The following is an 18340-nucleotide window of genomic DNA, read 5'->3' on the forward strand; positions in this document are numbered from 1 at the left end:
TTGATGAACAGACATCACATGTGAACATTTGCCGCCATCTCCCTCCCAGTGGTAATACGCATTTATTCCAGCACAGGGACAGAGACAGGAAGCTAGAGAAGCTGTGTGTTGACATGCAGGGTGGCTTCCTCTCAGGGTGTGCTCTTCTCATTCCTCAGTGTTACCCATGGCTGTTAGGAGATCAGACATCGTCGGTTGGACAGGATGGGGTTGGCAGTCCTGTGGGTCTGACTGCCACAACCAGAATGTCAGCATGCTACAGGAGCAAAGACTATCGTTTGTTGTGTATGCTCCTTTCTCTCCTCCCAGTCATACTATATACCAGGGATCATCAACTAAATTCAGCCGGCGGAACGATTATTTCCTGAGCGGATTGTCAGGGGGCTGGAACATACTTCCAAATAATTTGCAGATGGCTAATTGACCGGAAGAAGCCCAAAGATATATATTTTTTGAGGAAAACATAATCATTTCAAACCTTGCTTACATTTGTATGCAATCATGTGTCTCTCTATCATGCATGAGAATACTTGGGAACATAGTTCTTGAATTAAAATCATTTGGAGGTGATTTCCTGGTGTTTTTACAGTCTTTTATGTCCAACGATGAAAATAAAAAATGCATTTGTTTTCTTGTTTTATTTTCCTCAGAAAACTTGGGAGGACAAATAAAACAATTTTGGCCTGCAGGCTGCCCATTGGGGAACATTGCTGTACACCCAGCTAGCAACAAACGTTCACACAACAAAGAATGTTCCCTTAAAAGTCTCATTAGGTTAGGGGTTCCAAAATGTCTTTGGCCCGCAATTTGATATAAAAATTATTTTGAGGCCCCACTCAAAAAACGTTTTCATTGGGGCTATAACAATCTATTACAAATCAGTCTGAAAGTAGTTTTGACAGTATTTCAGGCTGAATTAAATATGGTGTGAAGTGACTGAACATATTGGAAAATTCAGAAGATCATTAGGCAATAATTTTGTATGATCTTCTTTGTAGAAAAGAACATCATAATTGATTGTTCTTTTCCCCACAGTCTGATTTAGTGCCTGATCTTATCCACTCTGTTCTAATGAGGCTTGTGGGCATTGTAGCGGGAAACAGAGAGTCTTATCTTTCAGTGATGGGGTCATAATATTTTGTAGCTTAAACAGTTCAAAAGATAGAGACACATTTGTTAGAAGAAAACAGATACCGCTCTGTTTATTACAACCACATCTATTGGCTACTGGAGGTTACAGACGTAACCCAGTTCTATGAACCAAGCTCAATTTTATTTTATTTTATTTGTGTTTCCCTCGTGACCCCATTTTCAAATCAGGCAATCCAACATGGGGTTGTGACCCCTAGTTTGCAAATGCTCGTTTTATCACGACTCGGGATATTACCCAGATGCAGACATAGGAGGCGGATAGTACAGTTCTTAGATGATTTATTGAAAACACAGGGCAGGCAAACGGCAGGTTGAGGACAGGCCTGGGTTCGTGATCAGGTCAGAGTCAGTCTGGTACAGGACAGCAGGCAGGCTCAGGGTCAGGGCAGCCAGAATAGTCAGAACCGGAAAAACTAGGAAAACAAACTTGAGAAAAAGTAAGACGGGAAAGCACGCTGGTAAGACATGACAAGACGAACTGGCAAAAGACAGAGAACACAGGTATAAATACACAGGTATTTAATAATTAATAATAATTTTGATAATGGGCACCTGGATGGGGGTGGAGACAAAACACAAAGACAGGTGAAACAGATCAAGGTGTGACAGGTTTAGGGTTTTTCTGGACAGGGCCTAATACTGGCCCATAAACACATGCCCTATACGTAGATATCCCTTATCGGGAGAGTGGTTACGATGTTTGTCATTGGTGCTGATGGCCTGGCAATTTATATCAAAAGGGAAGTTCACCCCAAAACACTTCTAGGCCTTTTATAACACTTGGTGGTTCGTCAGTACCCCAGACAGTTTTTAGTTTTTAGGTCCATTGCTTGAGTATTTAGATGTAAGTAATAAGCTGATTCTACCCCCACCTTCCCATAGAAACTCCATGCAACTTTATTCCCAGCCATCTAACCTCAGCTAACTGTTACGATCAACTAGGAGTGGTGGGGGGAATCAGGCGCAGAGAGCAGGGTTCAGTCTTTCTTTCAAAATTAAATGGATCTGATTATATAAAGTAATCTATAAGAGCGCTTTGGTCCGCAATGCTTTATGCTAGATGGAGTCTGTAAAATACCCGGGAAAGACTCTGATGCATAATGGGCATATCATTGTTTTGTTTCTTTGACATTCAGAGGCTGAATTTGTTTGGGAAGCAGTCCAATTCTGTCACTATCCATTGATTAAGTTATTCACTTTTTGCACATTAGATGTACATTAGATGTTTAAAACATCTTCAGAATCTCTTGCAGCCGTTGGATGGTTGAGCTAATGTGCGCTAATGCGATTAGCATGAGGTTGTAAGTAACAATAACAATTCCCAGGACATAGACATATCTGATATTGGCAGAAAGCTTAAATTATTGCTTAAACTGCACTGTCCAATTTACAGTAGCTATAACAGTGAAAGAATGCCATGCTATTGTTTAATGAGAGTGCACAATTATGAACTTGAAATGTATTTAATAAACCAATTAAGCACATTTGAGCAGACTTGATACAACATTTTGAACAGAAATGCAATGGTTCATTGGATCAGTCTAAAACTTTGCACATACATTGCAAATGTAAATTGCGCCTGGGCTGGAATAATAAATTATGGCCATTCTCTTGCATTTCAAAAATGATGGTGCAAAAAAATACACACAAAAAAAGTGTTTTTTCCTTCTTTGTATTATCTTGTACCAGATCTAATGTGTTATATTCTCCTATATTAATTTCCATTTCCACAAACTTCAAAGTGTTTCCTTTCAAATGGTATCAAGAATATGCATATCCTTGCTTCAGGTCCTGAACTACAGGCAGTTAGAAGTGGGTGTCATTTTAGTTGAAAATTGAACAAAGGGTCGGATCCTTTAAACCCAGACAGCTTTTGAGAAACATTTGTGACCATTGTTGGGTTAAGCCTCAGAAGAAGATTAGACAGCAGTTAATGGTTACAATTTTCCGGGTTAGGTTTACAAAATATATATTATTATTTAACCTTTATTTAACCAGGAAGGGCTCATTGAGATTTGAAAGCTCTTTTTCAAGAGTGTCTTGGCCAAGATAGGCAGCACCAAGTCATTAAACAATTAGAGAGAGAGACAACATTAAAAACTACAGGTAATCCAGTAAAAAAACATTCACAAGAGTATAACAAGATCATAAAACAGCAAATTAAAAACATTGACAGGTCAGGGAATCAGCCTCAAAATCATTCATCAATTATTTAAAAACACCAATCGGGACAAGTTCTTCTAGTTTAAAAGTATTTTGTAAGGCGTTCCAAGCCAAGGGTGCCCTTTAACCAAATTCAGTTCGGACATTTGAAACAGTTAGCACGATAAAGTCCTGCGAACGAAGAGAGTACCCACCACATTTCTGAACAATAAAAATGTCCAAATAAAATGGTAGTAATCTCAAAATGGCTTTGTAAATAAAAGTATACCAGTGACTGAGCCTACGATTGACTAGAGAAGGCCAGACGTCCCTGGTATACAAAGTGCAGTGGTGCATAAGGGTTTTGCAGTTTAAAATATATCTCAATGCTCCATGGTAAAGGTTGTCAATTGATCTCAAACACTGAGCGGAAGCATTCATATATAAAATATCCCCATAGTCTAATAAAGGTATAAATGTAGCTGATACTAGCCTCCTTCTGGCTTCAAAAGAAAAACAGGCCTAATTCCTAAAATAAAGTCCCAACTTCAGCTTAAATGTTTTTGTAAGTTGTTGAATATGCTTTTTAAAAGAGAGGCTAAAAGTAATTACAATTCCAAGATATTTATATGAGGTTACAGTCTCAATCTCATTGCCCTCACAGGTAGTAATATGTCAAAAACGGGTCATGGGTCTATTTCTTGCTTTAGAAAACACCGTTTATTTAGTTTTGTCAGTATTGAGGATAAGCTTCAATGGACACAAGGTATGTTGAACAGTATTAACAGCAGTTTGCAAGTTCTGGAAAGCTTTTGTTATCAGCATGAAATTGAAGTTGCGCATTTTGCACATGTTGTCTAATTTTACATGAATAGTGAATAAGAGGGGACCACATACAAAGCCCTGGAGCACACCATTACAGACAGACAATTTAACAGACATGAGTCCATGAAATTGAGTTAACTGAGTTCTATCAGACAGATAGTTAGCAAACCATGCAAATGCATGCTCCGAAAGACCTACACTCGACAATCTCTGCCTCAATATAGCATGATCAACTGTATCAAAGCCTTAGAGAGATCAATAAAAAGTGAGACACAGTGCTGTTTTTAGTCAAGGGCTTCAGTGATATAAATTAAAACCTTCATGGCTGCTGTACTTGTGCTATGCTTCTTCCTGAAGCCCGATTGGTATATTGATCAAATAGAGTTAGTATGTAAAAACTATTTTAGCTGTTCACTAACAAGAGTTTCAAGTATTTTCACCAGGTGTGACAGCTTTGAAATTGGCCTATAATTATTTAAAAGAGTTGGACCCCCCCCCCTTTAAAAGTGGTAGGACAAGTGCTGATTTCCAGATCTTTGGAATTTAATTTACATTCCAGGGTTAGATTGAACAGATATGTAAGTGGTTCAGCTATGACATCAGCTGCCAGATTTAAAAAGCAGGGATCAAGATGATCAGGACCTGCAGGTTTTCTCTGATCTAGGATTTCAGGGCTTTATGTACGTCCTGCACAGAGAATGGCAAAAATCTAAAAGTTTGACCTGCTCTCACTGGTTCATCCACACAGGGTTGTACAGAGACAGAGGATACTGAATCAAAACAGCCTACCAGATGATACAAAGTGCTCATGGAAAATTCAGCATTTCAGTGTTGTCATATACAGCAATAATGTCCTTCAATACACATGACGGTAATTCATTAACATTACTGTTACCAGACATAGATTTAATAGCCTTCCAAAAGGCTAGACATAAAATATTCAGACTTGGCCTTCCTGAGAAGAAAATAACACTTGTTTCGTAGCTGCCTAAAAAGAAGCCAATCAGCATCAGAATGTGATTGTGTTGCTTTAGCCCAGGCTAGATTATGTTTGTGAATAATACAAAACAGCTCAAAAGAAAACCATGGATTATCCCACCTGCTGAATGGAGCATGTTTGTTTACTATTTGGAAAAAAAAAACATAATGAAAGAATTTCCAGGCAGTTTCCACATCAGGAATAAACTCAATTGCTCCAGTCAAAATAAAATAAAGCATGGGTTTGTTTTAGGAACCTTAGTAGTTCTAACAACAGCACAATGGCACAATGGCCACTTAAATCATTTAAAAAAACACCAACCGCAGAATATTTATGTGGAACATTTGTCAATATCAAATCAATCAGGGTAGATTTCTCTGGACATTTGAGATTTGGGAGGGTGGGTGAGTTAATCAGCTGGGTAATATACATGTACATAGAATTACAATACATTTTAAAATCATCAGACACCGGCTTTAACCAACACCAGTTGAGATCACCAATCAAGATAATTTCACTGTAAAGAAGTTTAGACATATGGTGCATTAGAGAAGAACATGCATCACAGAGAACAGAGGGGGGGTCTATAACAGCCAATCACAGTTACAGTTATAGAGAGAACCTTTGAAACCTCAAAATAAAATTCAAAGCAAGAAATTCCAACTGTTTACAAATAGTTTCAGACTTTACAAGGAATTTAGTCGTTACATAGTGTATATAGCCACATTATTATTGTTATTATTATTATTATTACATCCCCACCTTTCTTAACTCAATCAGTGCGATAAACATTGTAACCATTTATACAAATATCCTTATCAAGAACATACTTGCTGAGCCAGGTTTCAGAAAACACAATTACATCAGCATCAGTTGATTAAGCCCAAATCAATTTTTGACAACAGGCTGCGTACATTTAAATGAAACATACCTAAACTAGATCTACATTTAAAATCAGAGGGGTTTTGGAGACATTGCATATCAGGGCCAGGGTTAGGTTGCACGTTACCTGATATCAACAAAATAAGAATAACTAGGCACCTCTGTTTAATAACCTTGCATGGCTTCTCATCTCTAATAGACCTAATGCAAGCGAATTCTAGGAATGAGTTTCCAGACAATAAAAAACAGTCATTTAATACCATTAGACTTTGGTAGTGACACAAGTTCGTACTGTTCACATCATGCCACAACTGCATCGGCACATGGACGAGTGGACCGAGTGAAAAAGAAAGCGTTCCCGCAGACAAAATGTCTAATGGACGGGAGTGCACATTGTCAGATGTACTCACCCAGTGACAATGTTTGTTTCGTCCAGAGTTCAGTAAAGTCAGTGCACAAATCAATACTAAGTAAGGGGAGAGAGGGACTCTGTGTATGTATGAGTCTGTATGTGAGTGTGTGCACGTGTGAGTATTGGGTGTGGAGGTCGATTGAGAGAATAGGTTGGGGATTGTTGTGCTGCCTCTGTGAGCCAGGCGGAGAGCGAAAAGGAGCAGCTTGAATGAGACACTCTGCGGAGGGAAAGCTGAGGATAGAACCCAGGCCAGCCAGAGAGAGGGTAGCTTTGGTAAACTTCAAGTAAATTAGTGCAAATAGTGAAGAAATAGCGAAGAAAAAGACCCGCGATCTTTACAACAGCAAAACTAAATAGTTTGTACTACACAACAAGGAAATTGTAGATTTTCTTCACCATAAATGAATAGGTTATTAGGTTAAAAACTACTAGTCACAGAGAAACGACTTCACATGTTGCCATCTTGGATGTACCGCATTAGGGTTAGGGTTGGAAGGCCTCAGTGGAGGCTCCTCAGAGGAGGAAGGGGAGGACCACCCTCCTTAGTGAATTTCATAAAAATAAAAATGGTAAAACATTGAACTATACTAAATATATTCACGTCACCAAATAATTGATTGAAACACACGGTTTTGCAATGAAGGTCTACAGTAGCCTCAACAGCACTTTGTAGTGTATCACCATGGTGTATCTGAAGGACAGCTAGCTTCCATCCTCCTCTTGGTACATTGACTTCAATACAAAACCTAGGAGGGTCTTGGTTCTCACCCCCTTCCATAGACTTACACAGTAATTATGACATCTTCCGGAGGACATCCTCCAACGTATCAGAGCTCTTGCAGCATGAACTGACATGTTGTCCACCCAATCAAAGGATCAGAGAATTAATCTATTACTGAAAGCATAAGTTAATGCTAGCTAGCACTGCAATGCATAAAATGTGGTGAGTCGTTGACTCAAAGAGAGAGAAAGACAATGGGTGAACAGTTTTCAACAAAATATTTTCAAAAAAATTAAGGAGAACCGAGAGAGAGCGAGAGAGAGCGAGAGAGAGCGAGAGAGAGAGAGAGAGAGAGAGAGAGAGAGAGAGAGAGAGAGAGAGAGAGAGAGAGAGAGAGAGAGAGAGAGAGAGATGGAGAGGGAGAGGGAGAGAGAGAGTTTGTCATGTTTTCACTTTCAGTTACACTTACTTACAGTGCCTTGCGAAAGTATTTGGCCCGCTTGAACTTTGCGACCTTTTGCCACATTTCAGGCTTCAAACATAAAGATTTGCACGCCCAATTTTTCAGTTTTTGATTTGTTAAAAAAGTTTGAAATATCCAATAAATGTCGTTCCACTTCATGATTGTGTCCCACTTGTTGTTGATTCTTCACAAAAAATACAGTTTTATATCTTTATGTTTGAAGCCTGAAATGTGGCAAAAGGTCGCAAAGTTCAAGGGGGCCGAATACTTTCGCAAGGCAGTGTAGCTAGCAAATGCATCTGGCTAGTTTAGTTACTAAAACACCCGGCTCAAACAAAGGAATGCTATGTTAGCTAACTTGCTATGATTTCACTGGCTATGATTACCTTGACTTGAATTCTTCCACGTCAAGGTAAGCTTCTGGTCTTATTAATTTATTGCCACCGGAGTCCGCCAGTGTAACTGCTTACGGACTATATACTTTAATGTTACTGCATGATTGTAGCAGGTTTACTCACACATTAGTTATATTGGCTATGTTGACTAGGATGTTACTTTAGCTAATATGGGGACAACGATGTAGGCTGTGTGTAGCGGTTATGACATGGTTTGGCTTGGAAAGGTTTTTTCACCTGGTCACATACAGCTTCTGCGTTGTTCATTGAAGTCTACAAAGGAAGGGAAATGTGAGAGGAGGAGAGTGCATAGCGGCTAGAATGAATACAACGTGGCTGCTATGATCAGGGGTGTAATCATTATGCTGATTATGTTGAAAAACGTTTCTTAAAGCCAAGCAAACGAAAGTGATAAAAATACCAGAATTTATCCAATAGAAGCTCTCATTTGCAACTGTTGGTCTAATGATTACACCCTAGATAAGCTAGATGCAGGTAAGAGTGTGCAAGGTGGTATTGAATGTGTCACTGTCTGTCAATGTGCCACTGTCTGTCATCTCACATTTTTCTCTCAACCTGTGTGCACCTACGTTCTAAACTTTCATTCATAGGCTAGGTTGCAGAAACGTCATGATGGGTATAGGGAAAATTTGAATATCATGTAGTAGCCTAAACCCATCAATGTTTCATTGAACTGTGTGAATGGAATATGAATGATAGTCATTCAACATGCCGTAATAGAAATAAGGCCGTGCTCATGAACAAAATAAATCGTCCTCCCTCATCATAAACGGCACTGACCGCCTCTGGTAGGCCTACTCTATCTGGGATGGAAAGGTAGGCCTAACTTTTGAAAGTACCATGCTCAGATTCCTAATGACATCTCAGATATATAAAAAAATTGCAAACAGGGACAGTTTCGATGCAAACAAGATATACTGATTTGGCATTGGAGAAATATGATAAGATGAAGACATAGGCCTATCTCTCTATATATTCTTAGCCTGTAATTTAGGTAATTTGTGTAGTATTACGTAGAATTGCATGAAATGTTTATAAAATGCAAATTTTTCTAGGAGCTGCAAATAGAATGATATATTCATGCAATGCTTTTACTAAAAAGGAGAGCTTTTCACCCCTACTCTTGTAAACTGTGGTCTGCTGTCACGACTCCCACCGAAGGTGGCTCCTCTTCCTGTTCGGGCGGCGCTCGGCGGTCGTCGTCACCGGTCTACTAGCTGCCACTGATCCCCTTTTCCTTTTCTGTTAGTTTTTTCTTATTGGTTACACCTGTTTCTTGTTTGGGTTTTGGTTAGGGCTATTTAAACTGGTTATGCCCGCCTGCTTTTGTGCGGGCTTGTTCCTCTGTTCGTTTTTGTGGATGTGCATTTTTCTTATTTTCTCCGGACTGGTTGGTTCCTGTTTTTGGGCAGGTCATTTGTATGTGCCTGGTGTTTTGGCGTGACCATTTCTGTACCGGAATAAATACGATTGTCCTAAGCCCTCTGCTCGCTGCGCCTGACTCCGCACCCACTACTCCTAGAAGCCCTGACATCTGCAAACCCACAACCTTCTGGTCCGCTATCAAAATTCCCTCGTTGCCATGCTTAGAAGACAAAAAACAGTTTCTAAAACTGCATATGTAAATCAAATCAAATATATTGGTCACATACACATGGTTAGCAGATGTTATTGTGAGTGTAGCGAAATGCTTATGCTTATGCTTCTAGATCAGACAGTTTAGCAGTATCTAACAGGTAATATCTAACAAATTCCACAACAAAACCTAATACACACAATCTAGTAAAGGAATGGGATAAGAATGTATAAATGTAAAATATATGGATGAGCAGTGACAAAGTGGCTAAGATGCAATAGAATAGGTAGTATAGAGTAAATAGTGTAGTATACAGTATATGTGATAACTCATGCGAGATATGTAAATATTATTAGTGGCATTATTAAAGTGACAAGTATTTCATTTATTAAAGTGGCCAATGATATCACGTCTGTAGGAAGGCAGCTGCCTCTCTGTGCTAGTGGTGGCTCTTTAACAACCTGATGGCCTTGAGATAGAAGCTGTTTTTCAATCTCTCTGTCTCAGGTTTGATGCACCTGTACCGACCTCTCCTTCTGGATGAAAGCGGGTGGTTATTGTCCTTGATGATCTTTTTTCCTTCCTGTGACTTCTGGTGTTGTTTGTGTACTGGAGGGCAGGTAGTTTTCCCCCAGTGATGCGTTGTGCAAACAGCACCACTCTGTAGAGAGCCCTGCGGTTGGGGGCAGTGCAGTTGGGCACTTAATCTTAATGGTTGTACAGTCATCTCAAATAAAACTGTGAAGGACCTCTGCGTTACTTTGGACCCTGATCTCTCTTTTGACGAACATCTCAAGACTGTTTGAAGGACAGCTTTTTTCCATCTACGTAACATTGCAAAAATCAGAAACTTTCTGTCCAAAAATGATGCATAAAAATGTATCCATGCTTTTGTTACTTCTAGGTTAGACTACTGCAATGCTCTACTTTCCGGCTACCCGGATAAAGCACTAAATAAACCTCAGTTAGTGCTAAATACGGCTGCTAGAATCCTGACGAGAACCAAAATATTTGATCATATTACTCCAGTGCTAGCCTCCCTACACTGGCTTCCTGTCAAGGCAAGGGCTGATTTCAAGGTTTTACTGCTAACCTACAAAGCATTAAATGGGCTAGCAAAGCATTACACGTACATACCTACATGTACACTACGGTCACAAGACGCAGACCTCCTAATTGTCCCTAGAATTTCCAAGCAAACAGCTGGAGGCAGGGCTTTCTCCTATAGAGCTCAATTTTCATGGAATGGTCTGCCTACCCATGTGAGAGACGCAAACTCGGTCTCAACCTTTAAGTCTTTACTGAAGACTCATCTCTTCAGTGGGTCATATGATTGAGTGTAGTCTGGCCCAGGAGTGTGAAGGTGAATGGAAAGGCTCTGGAGCAACGAACCGCCCTTGCTGTCTCTGCCTGGCCAGTTCCCCTCTTTCCACTGGGATTCTCTGCCTCTAACCCTATTAAAGGGGCTAAGTCACTGGCTTACTGGTGCTCTTTCATGCCGTCCCTAGGAGGGGTGCGTCACTTGAGTGGGTTGAGTCACTTATGTGATCTTCCTGTCTGGGTTGGCGCCCCCCCTTGGGTTGTGCCGTGGCGGAGATCTTTGTGGGCTATACTCCGCCTTGTCTCAGGATGGTAAGTTGGTGGTTGAAGACATCCCTCTAGTGGTGTGGGTGCTGTGCTTTGCTAGAGTGGGTGGGGTTATATCCTGCCTGTTTGGCCCTGTCCGGGGGTATCGTCGGAAGGGGCCACAGTGTCTCCTAACCCATCCTGTCTTAACCTCCAGTATTTATGCTGCAGTAGTTTATGTGTCAGGGGGCTAGGGTCTGTCTGTTATATCTGCAGTATCTTATCCGGTGTCTTGTGTGAATTTAAGTATGCTCTCTCTAATTATCTCTTTCTCTCTTTCTTTCTCTCTCTCGGAGTACCTGAGCCCTATGACCATGCCTCAGGACTACCTGGCATGATGACTCCTTGCTGTCCCCAGTCCACCTGGCCGTGCTGCTGCTCCAGTTTCAACTGTTCTGCCTGTGATTATTATTATTTGACCATGCTGGTCATTTATGAACATTTAAACATCTTGGCCATGTTCTGTTATAATCTCCACCCGGCACAGCCAGAAGGGGACTGGCCACCCCTCATAGCCTGGTTTCTTCCTAGGTTTCTTCCTAGGTTTTGGCCTTTCTAGGGAGTTTTTCCTAGCCACAGTGCTTCTACACCTGCATTGCTTGCTGTTTGGGGTTTTAGGCTGGGTTTCTGTACAGCACTTTGAGATATCAGCTGATGTACGAAGGCGCTATACAAATAATTTGATTTGATTTGAGTTGCCGTACCAGCCCGATAGGATGCTCTCGATTGTGCATCTGTAAGTTAGTGAGGGTTTTTGGTGACAAGCCACATTTTTTAAGCCACCTAAGGTTGAAGAGACGCTGTTGCACCTTCTTCACTACACTGTCTGTGTGCATGGACCATTTCAGTTTGTCAGTGATATGTACACAGAGGAACTTAAAACTTTCCATCTTCTCCACTGCTGTCCCGTCGATGTGGATAGGGGGGTGCTCCCTTTGCTATTTCCTGAAGTCCACAATCATTGTTTTTGTTTTGCTGACATTGAGTGAGGTTATTTTCCTGATACCACACTCCGAGGGCCCTCACCTCCTCCCTGTAGGCTGTCTCGTCGTTGTTGGTAATCAAGCCTACCACTGTTTTGTCGTATGCAAACTTGATGGGATTGGGCAGTGTGCAGATGGGATTGGGCAGTGTGCAGTGCGAATGTGATTTGCTTTGTCTGTGGACCTATTGGGGCGGTAAGCAAATTGAAGTGGGTCTAGGGTGACAGGTAGGGTGGAGTTGATATGATCCTTGACTAGTCTCTCAAAGCACTTCATGACAGAAGTGAATGCTTCAGGGTGATAGTCATTTAGTTCAGTTACCTTGGCTTTCTTGGGAACAGGAACAATGATGACCATCTTGAAGCATGAGGGGACAGCAGACTGGTATAGGGATTGATTGAATATGTCCGTAAACACACCAGCCAGCTGGTCTGCGCATGCTCTGAGGACGCGGCTAGGGATACTACCTAGGCCGGCAGCCTTGTGAAGGTTAACACATTGACGTTAGTCATGGAGAAGGCGAGCCCACAGTCTTTGGTAGTGGGGTGTGTCAGTGGCACTGTATTGTTCTCAAAGCGTGCAAAGGTTTCATTTGTCTGGAAGCAAGACGTTGACATCCGTGACATGGCTGTTTTTCTTTTTGTAGTCCGTGATCATCTGTAGACCCTGCCACATACGTCTTGTTTTGAGCCGTTGAATTGCAATTCCACTTTGTCTCTATACTGACACTTTGCATGTTTGATTGCTTTACGGAGGAAATAACTATACTGTTTGTATTCGGTCATATTCCCAGTTGCCTTGCCATGATTAAATGTGGTTGTACGTGCTTTCAGTTTTGCGCGAATGCTGCCATCAATCCACGGTTTCTGGTTAGGGAAGGTTTTAATAGTCACAGTGGGTACAACATCTCCATAACCCTTCCTTATAAACTAGCTCACCAATGACAGTGCATATGTCAATGTTGTTCTCTGAGACTACCCGGAACATATCCCAGTACACGCGATCGAAGCAACCTTGAAGCGTGGAATCTGATTGGTCAGACCAGCGTTGGATAGATCTAAGCACGGGCGCTTCCTGTTTTAGTTTCCGCCTATTGGAGGGAGACAACAAGATGGAGTCATGGTCAGATTTGCCAAAAGAATGGCAGGGGAGGGCCTTGTATCCATCGCGGAAGTTAGAGTAGCAATGGTTGAGCGTGTTACTCGCTCGTGTACTGCAATCAATACGCTGATAGAATTTAGGTAGCCTTGTTCTCAAATTAGCTTTGTTAAAATCACCAGCTACAATAAATGCAGCCTCAGGAAATATGGTTTCCAGTTTGCATAAAGTCCAGTGAAGTTCCTTGATGGCCATCTTGATATCAGCTGCGGGGGATACACAAGACTGTGACAATAACCAAGGAGAGTTCTCTTGGGAGATAATAACATCGGCATTTGATGCGAGGAATTCTAAGTCAGGTGAACAAAAGGACTTGAGTTCTTGTATGTTGTTACAATTACACCATGAGTCGTTAGTCATGAAACATACACCCCCGCCCTTCTTCTTACCGGAGAGATGCTTATTCATGTCGGCACGATGGCCTGAAAAACCTGTTGTCTGGACTGACTCTGACAGCCTGTCCCAAGCTAGCTATGTTTCAATCCCGGATATCTCTTTGGATAGCAACACTTGCCCTGATTTTGTTGACTTTGTTGACTAGGGACTGGACATTTGTGAGTAATATACTCGGAAGCGGTGGGTGGTGTGTGCGCAACCAAAGCCTCACTATAAGACCGCTTCGGCAATCAGTTCAACTGCCCTGGGAGATGCAGACAAAGGATCAATTTTGGGAAAGTCGTATTCCTTGTCATAGTGCTGGTTGTGCTGATAAGTTGATGTCTCTCTGATATCCAATAGTTCTTCCCAGCTGTATGTAATGACTCTTAATGTTTTCTGGGCTAACAATGTAAGAGATAATACATTTTTTTTAAACAAAATACGGCCCAGTTTCCCAAGGACTAGAAGCGAAGCTGCCAATCTAGCGGCGCCATCTTACAATGCCTTGTTCTCAAAGGCTCTGGCTCCGGGCTGTCCAATAAGTGAGGGTAAAGGGTAGACATGTTCTCTGTTATCCACTTGTTAAAGTTAATTTGTGGAATTTCTTTCCTTCTTAATGCATTTGAGCCAACCAGTGTTGTTGTGACAAGGAAGGTGTGGTATACAGAAGATAGCCCTATTTGGAAAAATACCAATATATTTAACCTTTATTTAACTAGGCAAATCAGTTAAGAACAAATGCTTATTTACAATGATGGACTACCCCGGCCAAACCCTAACCAAGATGATGCTGGGCCAATTGTGTGCCGCCCTATGGGACTCCCAATCACGGCCGGTTGTGATACAACCTGGAATTGAACCAGGGTCTGTAATGATGCCTGTAACATTGAGATGCAGTGACTTAGACCGCTGCTCCACTCGGGAGCCCCTATATATTATGACATTTCAAATAAGCAAAGAGAAACGACAGTCCATCATTACTTTAAGACATGAAGGTCAGTCAATCTGGAAAAGTGCAGTTGCAAAAACCATCAAGCGTTATGATAAAACTGTCTCTCATGACGACCACCACAGGAAAGGAAAACCCAGAGTTACCTCTGCGGCAGAGGATAAATTCATTAGAGTTAACTGCACCTCAGATTGCAGCCCAAATAAATGCTTCAAAGAGTTCAAGTAACAGACACATCTCAACATCAACTGTTCAAAGAAGACTGCGTGAATCAGGCATTCATGGTCGAATTGCTGCAAAGAAACCATGATATAGACTTGGTCTTTTACCAAATAGGGCTATCTTCTGTATACCACCCCTACCTTGTCACAACACAACTGATTGGCTCAAACGCATTAAGAAGGAAAGAAATTCCACAAAATAACTTTCTACAAGGCACACCTGTTAATTGAAATGCATTCCAGGTGACTACCTAATGAAGCTGGTTGAGAGAATGCCAAGCGTGTGCAAAGCTGTCATCAAGGCACAGTTGGCTACTTTGAAGAATCTCAAATATTTAACACTTTTTTGGTTACTACATGATTCCATATGTGTTATTTCATAGTTGTGATGTCTTCGCTAATATTCTACAACGTAGAAAATAGTAAAAATTACTGGAATGAGTAGGTGTGTCCAAACTTTTGACTGGTACTGTATATATTTTTAATCCAGTTGGATAAACACTCCAAAAAGCACACCGTTGCCTCAATTTGTATCACATTCCAATGATAAAACGATATTTGCGTCCCTGACTACAATACTGTACATAGGTACAATAATGTCAAATACAATACACGACTACAATACAGGTGGAAGTTGTATGATTGCCATCCCCATGAGCGTACCACCCTTCTTCTGGCCGTGGATGAGGCATGCAATGCAAATCAAGGATTGAAACCAAAATTATTTTATGTTAATTTTCTTCTGAACAAACCATTATTTTCGTTCCGTTCCACTGTTCTGACCACCAAAATAATGTTATGAACCCGTTCGAACCTTTCTGTTCCTTTTTAAACCTGACATTGACATTAAATTACTTAAATTACTTATCCACCAATCAGTGGGGATAGAGCAGCTCGCTGTGGAGCGAGAAGCGATTTAATCTGTATTGGAAATTTGTTAACAGCTAATTCTATTTTGCCAAAACAGCATGGTTTAATCATAATGAAAGACAAACATAAACACTCACAAGTCTAGGATGTGAGATGCAACTGAAATGTTGAGGGTAAGGAGAAAGTGAGAGAGGTTGGATGAAGCTAGCCTAGAAGCGCTGGGCGTTTTGTTTTGAGAAACTTTTTGAACTTCTGAGTTGGTTTAACATTGGACCAGCACAAACATTAGCTAAGTAGCTAGCTAGCTAACAAGCCTGTGTGTGCCGAGCAGCACTACAATTAAAAACACATCTTACCTTTTTGTTGTTAGTAAATCCAATGTGAAACGTGATAACTATAGTGTCCTTAACTACACTGAATAAAAATATAAACGCAATCAATCCACCTGTCATTTGTGGCCTATCAAGAAACGAACAGCATGATCATTACACAGGTGCACCTTGAGCTGGGGACAATAAAAGGCCACTTTAAAATGTGCAGTTTTGTCACACAACACAATGCCACAGAGTGTGCCATTGGCATACTGACTGCAGGACTGTATAACTGTTGCCAGATCATTTAATGTTCATTTATCCACCATAAGCTGCCTTCAAGATCGTTTTAGAGAATTTGGCAGTATGTCCAACCGGCATTACAACCGCAGACCACGTGTAACCATGCCAGCCCAGGATCTCCACATCTGGCTTCTTCACCTGAGGGAACGTCTAAGAAACAGCCAACCGGACAGCTGATGAAACTGTGGGTTTGCACAACTGAAGAATTTCTGCACAAACTGTCAGAAACAGTCTCAGGGAAGCACATCTGTGTGCTCGTCATCGTCCTTGACAGGGTCTTGATCTGACTGCAGTTCAGCATTGCAACCGACTTCAGTGGGCAAATGCTCACCTTTGATGGCCACTGGCACGCTGGAGAAGTGTGCTCTTCACAGATGAATCCCGGTTTCAACTGTACCGGGCAGATGGTAGACAGCATGTACTGTATAGCGTTGTGTGGGCGAGCAGTTTGCTGATGTCAACATTGTAAACAGAGTGCCCCATAGAGGCGGTGGGGTTATGATATGGTCAGTCATAAGCTACAGACAACAAACCCAATTGCATTGATGGCAATTTGAATACACAGAGATACTTTGATGAGATCCTGAGGCCCACTGTCGTGCCATTCATCCTCCGCCATCACCTCATGTTTCAGCATGATAACGCACGGCCCCATGTCGCAAGGATCTGTACACAATTCCTGGAAGCTGAAAATAGCCTGCATACTCACCAGAGATGTCACCCATTGAGCATGTTTGGGATGCTCTGGATTGACGTGTATGACAGCGTGTTCCAGTTCACATCAATATCCAGCAACTTCACACAGCCAATGAAGAAGAGTGGGACAACATTCTCCAGCCACAATCAACAACCTGGTATGCGAAAGAGATGTGTCACGCTACATGAGGCAAATGATGGTCACACCAGATAATGACTGGTTTTCTGATCCACGCCCATACTTGTTTTTGTATTCTCAGTCATATGAAGTACATAGATTAGGGCCTAATGGATGTATTTCAATTGACTGATTTCCTTATATGAACTGTCACTCAGTAAAATCTTTGAAATTGTTGCATTCTGCATTTATTTTTTTTGTTGAATGTAGCATGGGAAAAGTCGATCCATTCTTCTCTAATAAAACATCTCTCCCTAATTTCTGATTTTTTCTTGTAATGTCGTCAGTAGGCTACAGTAACCTATGCGGGGGGGACAGGTAGCCTACACACACACACACCCACTGGCAAAGATTTCCAGCTGGCAGGCAGACACTGGAATAAGTTTCTGAGTGGCAGTGGGAGAGCTTTGTATCGGTGCTTTGTTGTGATTTTTGTGGGACTTGAAAATAAGTGGCCGGAATGTGAAATAACTTTTTCAACTGGTTCCAATGCTTTTAAAATAGCGGTTCCGACCCTTGATGTAAACTAATGCCTGCTAAACATTATGTTTCATTTGATTACATTGTGAACAGTTAAACTTCCAGTACCAGTCAAAAGTTAGGGGACACACCTTCTTTCTTTTTACATTGTGGAATAATAGTGAAGACATAAAAACTATGAAATAACACATACAGAATCATGTAGTAACCAAAAAGTGTTCAACAAATCAAAATATATTTTATATTTGAGATTCTTCATAGTAGTCACCCTTTGCCTTGATGACAGCTTTGCACACAGTAGAATACTGGATTCTCTTGTTAAGTTAGTCAGTGACAGTCACTCATCCATGGCAGCTAACATTTTATAGATTGGTAAATTAGTATAGCCAGCTTTCTAAACTTGTAATAATAATAATAATGAAGTGGGAGTGGGAGAATATTTCTTTGGAACGATCATCCTGACAACTGAAACACAGAAATGTTCTTACAACATTCCCATGAAACGTGTCTAGAACATTAATATATTACATTCTGAAAACATGGCAACCATGTACAGTGCATTCGGAAAGTATTCAGACCCCTTGACTTTTTCAACATTTTGTTACGTTACAGCATC

This window comes from Oncorhynchus gorbuscha, linkage group LG05 (assembly GCF_021184085.1).
Source record: "Oncorhynchus gorbuscha isolate QuinsamMale2020 ecotype Even-year linkage group LG05, OgorEven_v1.0, whole genome shotgun sequence".
Classification (NCBI taxonomy): domain Eukaryota; kingdom Metazoa; phylum Chordata; class Actinopteri; order Salmoniformes; family Salmonidae; genus Oncorhynchus; species Oncorhynchus gorbuscha.